The 12,978-nt window shown below is 43.6% G+C and overlaps 1 non-coding gene across 1 annotated transcript; it reads right to left on the reverse strand.

Annotated features, from left to right (window-relative positions):
• Positions 1-2,024: 2,024 nt before the first annotated feature.
• LOC112209855 (U6 spliceosomal RNA) lies at positions 2,025-2,128 on the reverse strand. The gene has a single exon (XR_002944855.1). It is a non-coding gene; the product is annotated as a U6 spliceosomal RNA (small nuclear RNA).
• Between the last annotated feature and the right edge of the window lie 10,850 nt (positions 2,129-12,978).

Below are 12,978 nucleotides of genomic sequence, written 5' to 3' on the forward strand. Positions count from 1 at the left end.
AGCAAACAAAATTCAAGGGCTTCTAGGAAAAATGTAGGAGGGAAGGTGTCACTGGGAAATATGATAAAGGGTAATTTTTATTTTATTTTATTTTATTTTTTGAGAAAGGGTCTTGCTCTATTGCCTAGGCTGTACGGCAGTAGTGCAATCAGAGCTCACTGCAGCCTCAACCTCCTGGGCTCGAGCAATCTTCCCACCTGATTTTTATTTTATTTAAGAAACACAGTCTTACTCTGTGACCAAAGCTGGAGCACAGTGGTGTGATCACAGCTTACTGCAGCCTCAACCTCCTAGGCTCAAGTGATTCTCCAGTCTCAGCCTCCCCAGGAGCTGGGACTACAGGTGTCCACCACAATGTCCAGCTCATTTTTTTTTTTTTAATTTTTAGTAGAGACAAAGTGTCGTTATGTTGACCAGGCTGATGGTAGTCTCCTACCCTCAAGCAGTTCTCCCACCTGAGCCTTCCAAAGTGCTGGGATTACAGGTGTGAGCTGCCACATCTGGCTCAGGGGGTTAATTTTTAATTATATAAAGAGCTCAAAGCAAATAGTAGAAGAAGCCTAAATGCCTACAGCAGCTGACTGGTAAACTGTGATACATCCATATAATAAAATATTATGCAACCATGAAAAGGATTAAGAAAGATCAATAGGTATTGGCATAGATGTCCATGAAATATGAAAATGTGAAGTGATGTCCAATTAGCCTGTATCTTGAAAAATATGGCACATTTTCTCAATAGCAATTATTTCCTGAGATAAGATTATGGATCTAAAGAGTAAAGGAAAATTTTCACTTCTTTCTTAAAAATATTTACTATTTTTATAATTTAAAGAGATTAAATAGATCATCAAATTAGTAAAAGACACATTAACTCTATAAATAAATGGAAAAGTCACAGACAGCCCAGGCAGAGTGGCTCACACTTATAATACCAGCACTTTGGGAGAGGGTGGGGGAGGATTGCTTGAGGGCAGGAGTTCCAGACCAGCCTGGAAAACATAGCAAGACATCGTCTGTACTTAAAAAAAAAAAAAAAAAAAATAGCCAGGCACGGTGGCATGTGCCTATAGTCCCAGCTACTGAGGTGGAAGGATCACCTGAGCCCAGGCGGTCAAGACTGTGGTAAGTTGAGACTGTGCTTGTGCCACTACACTCAAGCCTGGAAGACAGAGCGAGACTTAGTCTCAAAAAAAAAAAGACAATAAAGAAATAAAGCTAACGAGCTAACATAAGAAAAGATACTAAAATGTGACAAATAGGATGGGCACGGTGGCTCACATCTGTAATCCCAGCACTTTGGGAGGCCGAGGTGGGTGGATCATGAGTTCAGGAGTTCAAGACCAGCCTGACGAACATGGTGAAACCCTGTCTCTACTAAAAATGCAGAAATTAGCCAGGCATGGTGGCGTGTGCCTGTAATCCCAGCTACTCAGGAGGCTGAGGCAGGAGAATCGCTTGAACCTGGGAGGCGGAGGCTACAGTGAGCCAAGGTCACGCCACTGCACTCCAGCCTGGTAAGAGAGCAAGACTCTGTCTCAAAAAAAAAAAAAAAAAAAAAAGTGACAAATGAAAATAAAGTAATATGAGGTCTTTTATTTATTAAAAATAATCAAACAGAAAATAACTTGTTAAATTATAATACCCTGTGCTGGCAAAGGTGCAGTGAAATGGGCATTTTCTTATACTATTAGTGATGTTTAAATTGTAAATAAACCTTCCAGGGTAAAGCTTGGCAATTTTTAAAAAATAATACTGACAGTGACTCACTATACTGCCTCCTCCAACTCCTGGCCTCAAGCAGTCCTCCCACCTCAACCTCCAAAAGTGCTGGGATTATAGGTCGACAGCCACCATGCCTGAAAGCTTGGCAACTTACATCAAGCATAATAAGAATGCTCATGCCCTGTGACTCACAGTAATCTCACTTCTGGAAATATCATCTTTGGATATAATTCAACCTAAACAAAAGGTCATATGCACAAACACAGTGAAAATCTCGGAGTATTTTTTTCTTTTTTTAAAAAAATATGGAATGCTTCACAAATTTGCATGTCATTCTTGCACAGAGGCCATGCCAATCTCTCTATTGTTCCAACTTTAGTATATGAGCTACCGAAGCAAGCATGAGTAATTTAAGATAAAGTGGTTAAGTGAAGTAAGGAAGAGTTATGGGGAATTTAAAAATCTATGGTATTTATAGGGATCTCATTAACAGCTCAGTAAATATTAGCTGCTACTTTTATTATTTTTATGGTAATTCCACTCAATTAAAAATTGTCGCTAAAAATTACCATTGTCATGGAACATAATGTATCCTACAGTATAACTGTAGAAACAGACACAATTTGTCCCTTGGTATATGGGGGGATTGGTTCCAGCTCCTCCATTTCTATGTATACCAAAATCCACACATACTCAAGTTTTCCAGTCAGTCCTGTGGTATTGAGATAGATAGATAGATAGATAGATGATAGATAGATAGATAGATAGATAGATAGATAGATAGATAGATAGATATAATGAGAAAATTAGCGAGGTGTGGTGACAAGCACCTGTAGTCCCAGCTACTTGTGAGGCTGAGTCAGGAGGATTGCTTGAGCCTACAGTGAGCCATAATTGCACCACTGCACTCCAGTCTGGGCAACAGAGTGAGACAGAAGGTTGACTGTTTAATAGAATTTTTCTGTTGACTTGAAGATATGGTCAGGACTGTGGTATTCTTCATAAGATAACTATCTAATCCAATTAATGCTGGAATTGGGAACAGAAAATGTTTTGGTGACTATTTATTCCTTCACTTGCTGTTACATAAACTATTGCCAGTGGGTACTTAACAACCAAGAATGTCATCTCTGAGCTACTCACAATGAAAGGTGATGTCTGGGACCCAGGTGTGTTGAGGTCCCCATGTCTTGGCTATGGGTGCTGAGTGGGACTTACTTATCCAACCATTTTCTATATTCCGGCACTGGGAAACTTGGGTTTATCCATCTTGATAAAAGGTCATTTAAATTCCACTTGGCAAGAACCACAAATGGAAGAAAGGTCACGAAATCACAGGCTAGCCCTTGTTCTCAAGGGAATCTTCAGCTTAGGTGGTTCTGTAAAAGAGGAATCATATTGTTGAAAAATCATCGCAGGTCAGCTGAGGTGGCCCATACCTATAATCCCAGCCCATTGGGAGACTAAGGCAGGAGGATCCCATGAGGCCAGGAGTTCAAGACCAGCCTAGGCAACACAGTGAAACCTCATCTCTACAAAAAATTAGAAAATGAGCTGGGTGCGGTGGCACATTCCTATAGTCCCAGCTACTCTGCAGGCTCAAGTGGGAGGATGAAAGTGGAAGCTGCAGAAGTGGAAGCTGCAGTGAGCTCTGATCTCACCACTGCACTCCAGCCTGGGTGACAGAGACCCTGTCTCAACATACACATACATACACACACACGCACACACACACACACCCATGCACGCACGCAGACACATGCAGACACACACACACACCCTCATCTCAATCTGTCCAGCCTTGACTAAAGAAAAGGATCTGCTGGTTACAGAAGAGGTATGCTCTTTTGTAGGACAGGGAGGGACCAGCAAACTTGTTCACAGTCTTTTCCTCATCCTCTGCTTAGTTTTCCAAGAACCCTCATAGTGGAAACAGAGTCCCTGGGAAAAGGACCTAAATCTTTATATTACCAGGGGAGAAATATGCCTCCTTTGTCAATTAATAAATAGAATACCTGCCTTAAAATCGAGGGAGTTCTGCTAGAATGAATCACTCCCTACGACCCCGACCTATGCAGGGAACATGAAAAACTGGAGTTTGGCCAGGCGCAGTGGCTCACACCTGTAATCCCAGCACTTTGGGAGGCCGAGGCGGTGGACCATCTGAGGTCAGGAGTTCGAGACCAGCCCGGGCCAACATGGTGAAACCCCATCTCTACTAAAAATACAAAAATTAGCTGGGTGTGGTGGTGGACGTGTGTAATCCCAGCTACTCAGGAGGCTGAGGCAGGAAAATCAGTTGAACTCGGGAGGTGGAGGTTGCAGTGAGCCGAGATCGGACCACTGCGCTCCAGCATAGGTGACAGAGCGAGACTCTGTCTTAAAAAAAAAAAAAAAAAAAAAAACCAAAACTGGAGTTTGGGGGCCTATAATATTGTAGGCCACATTCCAGATTGTACAGATCTTACCAAAGTACGGCCTTTCCACAAAGCACTGCCAAACACCAGCTGGCTGTCTCCATGGGGCAACACCATATCTCTGGCTCTTGTTTCCCCAGGAGATGCTCTATTCCAGCCTTCCCTTACCTTTTGTATCCCGCACATTTCCTAGCATAAGGCCTCAAAACATAGCAGGCTGCCAAGTCACTGCTGATCTACTGCATATCTGACTTCAGATTCCAGCAGGGCACTTTGTGTTTGAGAAATTAAAGAGAAGAGAATGGATCCAGACTGACGCTGGCCAACTTAGCGGTCCAAAGATATAAGCTGCTCAAACTGACTACAGTGCCTCTGATTTTCTGAGTCTGCCCTGCTCCTAGGGCTCTTTGGACGAAATTAATTTCTCCTTGTTGAAGAAATGGTTTGCTCGAATATAAGAAATTTGGCCAGGCACAGTGGCTCACGCCTCTAATCCCAGCACTTTGGGGGGGCCGAGGCGGATGGATAACGAGGTCAGGAGTTCAAGACTAGCCTGGCCAACATGGAGAAACCCCGTCTCTACTAAAAATACAAACATTAGCCGGGTATGGTGGCACGGGCCTGGAGTCCCAGCTACTCAGGAGGCTGAGGCAGGAGAATCGCTTGAACCCAGGAGGTGGAGGTTGCAGTGAGCTGAGACTGTGCCATTGTACTCCAGTCCGGGTGACAGAGCAAAACTCCATCTCAAAAAAAAAAAAAAAAAAGAAAAGAAAAGAGAATATAAAAAATTTAAAGAAGAAAAAAATGTTTAAATAAAATTTTCTCCTAAAGAGCACTCAAAAGCACACTCCCATCAATGGTGGATCTATTTATCTCTCTCTTGCTTTTTTTTTCTGAGATAGGGTCTCTCACTTTATCACCCAGGCTGGAGTATAGTGGCAAGATCATGGCTCACTGAGGCTTTCAATTCCTGGACTCACGCTATCCTCTCACTTCAGCCTCCTGAGTAGCTGGGATTGTAGGTGCATGCCACCATGCCTGGCTAATTTTTTAATTTTTTGTAGAGAGGAGGTTCTCACTATGTGGCCCAGGCTGGTCTTGAACTCCTGGGTCAAACTAATCCTCCCGCCTTGGCCTCCCAAAGTGCTGGGATATAGGCTTTAGCCACTGTGCCCAGTCTATTTATCTTTCTATAACTCATATATTAAATCTTCCTCCTTAAATTGCCTCCTACCCACCCATCTGCAGGGATAGCAAACACAGGTATCAGCAGGTCAGGCAACCTACGTGAGGGAAAGAGGCTGGAGTAATGTGGGAGACCGGGGGAAACTGTAGCAAACTGCAAGGTATTCACTTCAACAGTTCTTCAACACTGTGATAGTCAAACCAAACACAGAAACAGGAAGCCCAGTTCAGTCACCAGCAGCCAACGTGGGATATTTCATCTACATGCTACAAGGCAAACTGCTTAGGATGAATGACCTGGTCTCCACCAACCTACTCTTGGGGTCCAGCCGCTCCTGCCCAAGTCCCTACACTCTACTGACATGACCCACATTCACAGTACTCTCCTGACACCTTTTCTTGTTCACTTTTTTTTTTCCCCAACAAATTTTTTTTCTTTTTTTTTTTTTTTTTTTTACTTTTTTTGAGACAGAGTCCCCCTCTGTCACACAGGCTGAAGTACAGTGGGGTGATTATGGCTCACTGCAGCTTCCATCTTCTGGGCTCAAGTCATCTTCCCACCTCAGTCTCCCAAGTAGCTGGGATTACAGGCATGTACTACCACACCTGGTTAAGTATATTATTTTTCTTTTTTCTTTCTTTCTTTTTTTTGTTGTTGAGACAAAGTCTCACCCTGTCACCCATGCTGGAGTGCAGTGGGGTGATCTCGGCTTACTGCAACCTCCGACTCCCAGGTTCAAGCAATTCTCCTGCCTCAGCCTTCCAGGTAGCTAGGATTACAGGTGTATGCCACCATGCCTGGCTAATTTTTGTATTTTTAGTAGAGACAGGGTTTCACCATGTTGGCCAGGCCGGTCTTGAGCTCCTGACCTCAGGTGATCCACCCACATCGGCCTCCCAAACTGCTGGGATCACAGGCACGAGCCACTGCACCCAACCAGTTTATTATTTTTTCTAGGGACAGGGTCTCACTATGTTGCCCAGGTTGGTCTTCAACTCCTGGGCACAAGCAATCCCCTAGCCCCCTCCTTCCAAAGTGCTGGAATTACAGGCTTGAGCCAACACATCAGGCTCTAACAAATATTTCTTGAGCACCTACTACATACCAGGCACTATATTAGGTGCCCAGGAAACAGCAGTGAACATGGTATAAGAGTTTCTGCTCTCACAGAGCTTATAGGGTAGCAGGAAATTGATATAGTTTGAATGTCTGTCTCCTCCAATTCTCATATTGAAATTAAATCCCTAATGTTGGAGGTGGTGCCTGGCGGGAAGTGTGTGGGTCATGGGGGTGGATCCCTCATGAATGGCTTAGTGTCCGCCCCATGGTAATGAGTGAGTTCTCTCTCTACTAGTTCATGTGAGAGCTGACTGTTTAAAGAGCCTGGCACCTCCTCCCCTCTCCCTTGCTCCGTCTTCTCACCAAGTGACGTGCTGGCTCCTCCTTCACCTTCTACCATGAGTGGAAACCTCCTGAGGTCTTCACCAGCAGACGCTGGCACTATGCTTTTTTTTTTCTGAGACAGGGTCTCACTCTGACACTCAGGTTAGAGAGCAGTGGTGTAATTATGGCTCACTGCAACCCTGACCTCCTGGGCTAAAGAGATCTTTTTACCTTAGCCTCCCAAGTAGCTGGGACCATAGGCATGCATCAGTGCACCATCACGCCTGGCTGATTTTTTTTTATTTTTAGTAGAGACAATGTCTCACCATGTTTCCCAGGCTGGTTTCAAACTTCTGGGCTCAAGCAATCCTCCTGCCTCAGCGTCCCAAAGTGCTGGGATTACAGGTGTGGGCCACTGTGCCCAGCCTGGCACCATGCTACTTGTATAGTCTGCACAACTGTGAGCCAAATAAACTGTTTTTCTTTATAAAGTACCCAGCCTCAGGTGTTTCCTTATAGCAATGCAAAATGGACTAATCTAGGAATCGTATGCCAGCACTTACCAGACTGTGATGAGCACATGACAGAAGTACAGAGTGGGACTGAAACGTTCCCCAGGGGCTTCTTGTTGCATCAGAGAGTGGGGTGAGACATCTCGGCTGAGGCTAAAGATGAGTAAAGATGAGAGTGAAAGAGTGATGATGGGGGTAAGGAGAGGGTTTCCTGAAGAAGGACCAGTAAAGTCCCCCAAGAAAACTGTGAGGTCACTTACTAGAAATCACCAGCATCCCATTTCCCATTGGCAAGGAGCTCAGCACAGTCCCTTGGATAACCAAACCTATGCCCAAATCCCATCTGTGTGAGTCTATCTGCCGGGACCCTTCTTAGCATATTAGAGTCCAATCAGGAGACAAAAACCACTCAAAAGTTTAAAGTGGTAAAATTTAATACAGAGAATTATTCATTATAACAGGGCAACAGCATAATAAGAAATTGGCTACCAAAAAGTAAAAAGAACTCTAGAGAACACAGGACTATCAGAGGCCAGGCATGGTGGCTCATGCTTATAATTCCAGTAATATGAAAAGCCAAGGCAGGAGGACTGCTTCAGGCCAGGAGTTTGAGACCAGCCTGGGAAACACAGTGAGACCCTGTCTCTACCAAAGAAAAAAAAAATAGCCATGTGTGGTGGTGCACACCTGTAGTCCTAGCTACTTGGGAGGCTGAGGTGGGAGTGTTGCTTGAGCCAGGGAGGTCATGGCTGCAGTGGGCTACGATTTCATCACTATGCTTTAGCCTGGGCAACAGAGGGAGACCCTGTCTCAAAAAAAAAAAAAAAAAAAAAGTATAGGACCAGCTGATACAATGAACGGTAACTGCCCCTACTGTCCCTACGATGAGATGGAGTAACCAAGGAAGGGAGTCTTCACTAGGGCTGAGATCCAGTCATCCTTGGGAGAGGGCACAGTCATGGGTAATTCAGTGGCAGAATTGCTGCATTACCACATGGTGGAACATGCTAGCAATCTGCCGTCTGGAATTTGCTGAAAATCCGCCTTCTATGGTGCTAGATTAAGCTATTAATGAACAGCTGTCTCACTACAAAACCACCCACGCAGGTGCAGAGAAACTGCTGGTCACTGGGTGCTGCTGAGCACCGTGCAGGGCAGGAGCCCAGTGCTGGACAAGCTCAGTGGCTGTGGAGATTGACACACTACAATCAGAAAGAACAGCCTCTTACAAAGTCCCTCTAGCACAATGTACTGACAACATTTAATAATGCAGCAGCTGATAGAGGAAGCATATAAGGAACCCACGTCTATGTTTGCAGAGCAGGCAGTGAAGGGTGAATTTGGAACTGATGGGCAGTCATTGGATGGACAGCTGGTACATGACACATTTCAATCTACCAAGGAAAAAAGGAAGAGAGAAAAGAGATAGAGGACCAAGCATGGTGGTTCACTCCTATAATCCCAGCAGTTTGGGAGGCCAAGGCAGGTGGATCACTTGGGTCCAGGAGTTCGAAATCCAGCCTGAGTAACATAGTGAAACCCTGACTCTACTAAAAATAAAAAAATTAGCTGAGTGTGGTGGCTTGTGACTGTAGTCCCAACTGCTCAAGAGGCTGAGGTAAAAGGATCCCAAGTGTCTGAGAGTTCAAGGCTGCAGTGAGCCATGATCACACTACTGCACTCCTGCCTGGGCGACACAGCAAGATCCTGTCTCAAAAAAAGAAATGCTGGTGAAAATGTGAAGAAATTGGAACCCACATACATTATTGGTGGGAACAAAAAAAATGGTTTAACCACTTTGTTTGGGTGTTTCTTTCTTGTCATTTTAATTTGATTTTTTAAAAAATCGAGATAGGATCTCACTATCTTGCCCAGGCTGGTCTCTTTTAACTTGCAGGCTCAAGTGATCCTCCCACCTCAGCCTCTCATGTAGCTGGGATTACAGGTGTGAGTCACTACACCTGACTGGTGTAACCACTTTGGAAAACAGTTTCTCAAAAGGCTAAATGTACAGTATCATAGAATGCAACAATTTCTCTCCTAGGTATATAACCCAGAGAAATAAAAATATATGTCCACACAAAAACTTCTAAATGAATCTTCACAGCAGCATTATTCACAGTGGCCAATACATGGAAACAACCCAAATGTTCATCAACTGATGAATAAACAAAATGTGGTGTGTCTCTACCATGGAATATTATTCAGCCATAGAAGGAACGCAATAGTGACACATGCTATGACAGGAAGGAACTCTGAAAACATTGTGCTAAGAGGGAAAAAAAAGCCAGCCACAAACAATCACATATTGCACAATCTTATTTATATAAAAGGTCCAAGCCGGGTATGGTGGCTCACACCTGTAATCCCACTTTGGGAGGCCGAGGCAGGCAGATCATGAGGTCAGGAGTTTGAGACCAGCCTGACCAACATGGTGAAAGCCTGTCTCTACTAAAAATACAATGATTAGCCAGGTGTGGTGGCAGGCGCCCATAATCCCAGCTACTCAGAAGACTGAGGCAGAATTGCTTGAACCCAGGAGGCAGAGATTGCAGTGGGCTGAGATTGTACCATTGCACTCCAGCCTAGATGACAGAGCAAGACTCTGTCTCAAAAAAAAGAAGAAAAAAAAGGTCCAGATTAGGCAAATCTATAGTGACAGAAAATAGATCAGTGGTTGCCTATGGGAACACAGGGGGATGAGGGGAGTAGAAATGGCTAAGAAGTGTGGATTTCTCTACAGGGTAATGAAAACTTCTAAAATGGATTGTGATGATAGATGCACAGCTCCGTGAATATTATAAAAACCACTGAATTGCATACTTTGATAAATGAATTTATGGTATGTGAACCATATTTCAATAAAGTTGTTATTTAAAAAAAGGAAATAGGGGGCCAGGCACAGGTGGCTCATACCTGCCTATAATCCCAGCAATTTGGGAGGCTGAGGCAGGAGGATCACTTGAGGCTAGGAGTTTGAGACCATCCTGGGAAACACAGCACTATCCCATCTCTACAACAAAAAATAAAAAATTAAGCTTTGCATGGTGGTGTACGTCCGTAGTCCCAGCTAATTGGGAGGCTGAAGTGGGAGTATTGCATGAGCCCAGGAGTTTGAAGCTACAGCGAGCCATGATCACACCACTGCACTACAGCTTGAGTGACAGAGCAAGACCCTGTCTCTAAAAAGGAAAGAAAAGAAATGCAAGTTTTTATCACTCTGTGAGGGTAAACAAGTTTGAGGGGAAACAGAAGAACAAAAGAGCACTGAATGGTGAGAGTGGGAGGCTGGTTAGGCTCATTGCTAGCTAAGAGACTTCTGAAAAATTCATGAGTAAAATCACAGCTCTGGGGGTCAGTCAGGCAGTCAAATGATGAATGTTAAATCCATTACAAATGCCCATCGTCTTTCTTTACATTCCTTCTAGTAAAAAATTCCTAACTGCCTAAATAGCAAGTGTTCTGAAATGATATCAGCTGTTTATTAAAGAAGTAACATCTCAAATTTTAAAAATCATGAGTCAAATATTATTTTCCTCCTCCCATTTTACAGGTGTGCAACGTAAACAACAGAGAATTTAAGTAATTTTCCTAAGTGGCAGAGCACAGATTTAAATCCTATCACTTTGGCCTCAGAGTTTGTGCTTTATTTTATTTTATTATTTTAAAATTCATCTTTTTTAAAACCAAGAGGCTTATGCAAAATTCTGCTAGGATTCAAAAAAAGCCTCTTGCTTTTCCTGACCATGGGTGCAGGCAGGGCTCATGCTGCATTTTCTTTACTTATAATTGGATGGAGACATGATGACAGGAGCTCTCTTGGTCATCGTGCATCAGAAAGGAGAGTGAACAGAAGCACAGGGAAGCCAGTCTTACCCATGTTTGAGCAACTGAACCAATGTCAGCCTCAGCCTACCTGCACAATTACTTTTATGTGAGAAAAACAGGCACCTCCCTATTTGGAAAATCACAGCTAGCTACAGTAGCAAACAATCCTCAAGTTATTCCTGGTAACATTATTCCTACAGCCCCAATCCTTTTAACTCATTACATTAGCTCTACATTTCTCTATTGTTCCTAACATCTAGTTCATAACCAAGAGCTTATGTTATTAAATAAGCTTTGAGTTAACAGGATTAATGAAGAGTTTAAAGATACCAAAAAAATCTCATAGAAGTACATGCTGAATGTGCCAACTGACTACTATGAACTAATTTACTTTTGAGAAACATGCTATTTCTTATATGCTACTGACAGTGCCTGTAAAAATGGTGCACTTTAACTGGCTGTTTTATTTTCTCCCCAATCTTAATATCTAATATCCACAGACTGAGATCAGAGCACCAGCATATGCAATGTCACTTTATACTAGAGTTAGAAGGCGAGACAAAGAGTAGAAATCAGACTCACTTTGCTAGCTGCTCTCCTCTGTCCAGAATATTTTAAAGGAGACTGTATTCCCCCAGGGCTCGCTGACCTGGCACTCTCTCCTTGCGGAGGCTCACACCACTGTCTTGTGCAGCTCTCAGTGCTTTTGCAGAATGTGTCACCATGCTATAAAACACCTTCTCCTCCACCTCTCAACCTAAGCATGTGTCACTTGGCTTCAGGACAGCTTGTCTTCTCACTGTCCTGCCTTTCCTTCTGAACGTCTTGGTCTTTGTGGTGGTCTCTCATCTCACTATCCTGGTGAAGCTTTGGGGTCATTACTTCTTCAGTTGCTTCCCTCGCCAATGTATCAACTGAAGACAGTATGGACGAGTTGCTTCAGAGTACAACTACTGTGACCCTAGAACCAGCTGGTCCCAGGACTTCTTCTGACTCTAAAGTTTTCGAGACACCAGATATAGTTGGAATAAAATATGCTCCCTAGAATGAGATTGTCATCATTACCTGGACTTTTTAATCTGCACTTTTGCTCATGCTATTCCTTCTATCAGGAGTAGCTTTGTCTCTCCCTGGTGACATTCTCCTCTTCCAGCAAGGCCTAATTTAAGTGTAATTTACTTCATAAAGTTCCTGTCACCTTGGAATTAACCTCCCTTCTACATAGTGTCATTGTTCACCTTGTTCAAATCTTTATAAATTCAGGCTCAGGTCTATGTGGTCACGGAGTGTGTCTTTTTACCAAAAGGAACACCTTGGCCAGGCACAGTGGCTCATGCCTGTAATCCCAGCACTTTGGGAGGCCGAGGCAGATGGATCACCTGAGGTCAGGAGTTCGAGACCAGCCTGACCAACATGGAGAAACCCTGTCTCTACTAAAAATACAAAATTAGCTGGGTGTGGTGGTGGGCACCTGTAATCCCAGCTAGTCGGGAGGCTGAGGCAAAAGAATCGCTTGAACGCAGGAGGCAGAGGTTGCCGTGAGCCAAGATAGCGCCACTGTACTCCAGCCTAGACAACAAGAGTGAAACTCTGTCTCAAAAAAAAAAAAAAAAAAAAAAAAAGGAACACCTCATGCACTTTACAAGGAGCTCCTTCAGGAAAGGATGGCACCTCGTGTAGAGGAGAGATCTCTGATTAATTAATTAAAGACATTCAGCAATTAAATTAATTAAAGACATTCAGAAATTTAGCTTTATCACAGGCAGCTGTTCACACGTAAAACTAATTTGGTTACCTTCATCTGTATACACATGTAGCTAGTGAATTGACATAACTATTAAACTGGAGAATCAACAGAAACATGCCAAGGACTGGCCCTTACCTTCCACAGTGACCTCAATTTCAGGAACCTTTCCATTACTCTCAG

This window comes from Pan troglodytes, chromosome 6, assembly GCF_028858775.2.
Source record: "Pan troglodytes isolate AG18354 chromosome 6, NHGRI_mPanTro3-v2.0_pri, whole genome shotgun sequence".
Taxonomy (NCBI): Eukaryota; Metazoa; Chordata; class Mammalia; order Primates; family Hominidae; genus Pan; species Pan troglodytes.